The sequence below is a fragment of the Mus caroli genome, chromosome 7, assembly GCF_900094665.2.
Source record: "Mus caroli chromosome 7, CAROLI_EIJ_v1.1, whole genome shotgun sequence".
Lineage (NCBI taxonomy): Eukaryota > Metazoa > Chordata > Mammalia > Rodentia > Muridae > Mus > Mus caroli.
The window spans coordinates 106,500,953-106,503,894 of record NC_034576.1 but is presented as its reverse complement, the minus strand read 5'-3'; positions in this window follow the sequence as shown (position 1 = coordinate 106,503,894).

The following is a 2,942-nucleotide window of genomic DNA, read 5'->3' as shown; positions in this document are numbered from 1 at the left end:
TAACAACTAAGTCCAGAGATTACCAGATGGCGAAAGGCAAACATAAGACTCTTACTAAGAGAAACCAAGACCACTCACCACCATCATCAGAACCCAGCACTCCCACCTCAGCCAGTCCTGGATACCCCAACACACCTGAAAATCAAGACTCAGATTTAAAATCATATCTCATGATGCTGGTAGTGGACATCAAGAAGGGCTTTAATAACCCACTTAAAGAAATACAAGAGAACACTGCTAAACAGGTAGAAGTCCTTAAAGAAATACAGGAAAACACAACCAAACATGTGATGGAATTGAACAGAACAATCCAAGATCTAAAAAGGAAGTAGAAACAATAAAGAAAACCCAAAGTGAGACAATGCTGGAGATAGAAACCCTAGGAAAGAAATCTGGGACCATAGATGCAAGCATCAGCAACAGAATACAAGAGATGGAAGAGAAAATCTCAGGTGTGAAAGATTCCATAGAGAACATGGCCACAACAATCAAAGCAAATGCAAAATGCAAGATCCTAAGTCAAAATATCCAGGAAATCCAGGACACAATGAGAAGACCAAACCTATGGATAACAGGAGTAGATGAGAATGAAGATTTTTAACTTAAAGGGCCAGCAAATATCTTCAACAAAATTATAGAAGAAAAATTCCCAAACCTAAAGAAAGAGATTCTCATGAACATACAAGAAGCCTACAGAACTCCAAATAGACTGGACCAGAAAAAATTCCTCCCGACAGATAATAATCAGAAACACAATTGCACTAAATAAAGATAGAATATTAAAAGTAGTAAGGGACAGAGGTCAAGTAACATATAAAGGCAGGCCTATTAGAATTACATCAGACTTCTCACCAGAGACTATGAAAGCCAGATGATCCTGGACAGATGTTATGCAAACCCTAAGAGAACACAAATGCCAGCCCAGGCTACTATACCCAGCCAAACTCTCAATTACCATAGATAGAGAAACCAAAGTATTCCATGATAAAATCACATTCACACAATATCTTTCCACAAATCCAGTCCTTCAAAGGATAATAAAGGGAAAACACCAACACAAGGACAGAAACAACACCCTAGAAAAAGCAAGAAAATAATTCTTCAACAAACTGAAAAGAAGACAGCTGCAAGAACAGAATCCCAATGTTAAGAACAAAAATAACAGGAAGCAACAATTACTTTACTTTAAATTCTCTTAACATTAATGGACTCAATTTCCCAATAAAAAGACATAGACAAATAGACTGGCTACACAAACAGGACCCAATTTTGTTGCTTACAGGAAACCCACCTCAGGGAAAAGGACAGACACTACCTCAGAGTGAAAGACTGGAAAACAATTTTCCAAGCAAATGGTTCGAAGAAACAAGCTGGTGTAGCCATTCTAATATAGAATAAAATTGACTTCTAACCCAAAGTTATCAAAAAAGACAAGGAGTGGCACTTCATACTCATCAAGGGGAAATCTACCCAGATGAACTCTCAATTCTGAATATCTATGCTCCAAATACAACGACAGCCACATTCATTAAAAAAAAAAACTTAAGTAAAGCTCAAAGCACACATTGTACCTCACACAATAATATGGGGAGACTTCAACACCCCACTCTCACCAATGGACAGATCCTGGAAACAGAAACTAAACAGAGACACATGGAAACTAACTGAAGTTTTTAAACAAATGGATTTAATAGATATCTACAGAATATTTTATCCTAAAACAAAAGGATATACCTTCTTCTCAGCACCACATGGTACCTTCTCCAACATTGACCATATAATTGGTCACAAATCAGGCCTCCACAGATACAAAAATATTGAAATTATCCCATGCATTCTATCTGATCACCACGGACTAAGGCTGATCTTCAATAACAACATAATTAATAGAAAGCCAATATTCACATGGATTTTTTTTGGTTAAGGGTGAAATAAAGAAATCAAAGACTTTTTAGAGTTTAATGAAAATGAAGCCACAACATACCAAAAATTATGGGACACAACGAAGGCAGCCTAAGAGGAAAACTCATAGCCCTGAGTGCCTCCAAAAAGAAACTAGAGAGAGCGTACACTAGCAGCCTGACAGTACACCTAGAAGCTCTAGAACTAAAGGAAGCAAATTTACCCAAGAGGAGTAGACAGCAGGAAATAATCAAATTCAGGGCTGAAATCAACCAAGTGGAAACAAAAAGTTCATTCAAAGAATCAACCAAATCAGGAGCTGGTTCTTTGAGAAAATCAACAAGATAGACAAACCCTTAGCCAGACTAATTAGAGTGCACAGGGACAGTATTTTAATGAACAAAATAAAAAATAAAAAAAGAGACATAACAACAGAACCTGAGGAAATCCAAAACATCATCAGATCCTACTACAAAAAGCTATACTCAACAAAACTAGGAAACCTGGATGAAATGGACAACTTCCTAGACAGATACCAGGTACCAAAGTTAAATCAGGATCAGATTAACGAGATAAACAGTCCCATTTCCTCTAATGAAATAGACGCAGTCATAAATAGTTCCCCAACCAAAAAACACCCAGGACCAGATGGGTTTAGTGCAGAGTTCTATTAGACCTTCAAAAAAGACTTAATTCCAACTCTTCTCAAACTATTCAACAAAATAGAAACAGAAGGTACTCTACCCAATTCATTCTATGAAGCCACAATTTCTCTGATACCTAAACCACACAAAGATCCAACAAAGAAAAAGAACTTCAGACCAATTTCCCTTAAGAATATCGATGGGGGGGCATGGGGGACTTTTGGGATAGCATTGGAAATGTAATTGAGGAAAATATGTAATAAAAAATATTAAAAAAAAGAATATCGATGCAAAAATACTCAATAAAATCCTTGAAAACAGAATCCAAGAACACATCAAAACGATCATCCATCATGACTAAGTAGGCTTCATCCCAGGGATGCAGGGATGGTTTAA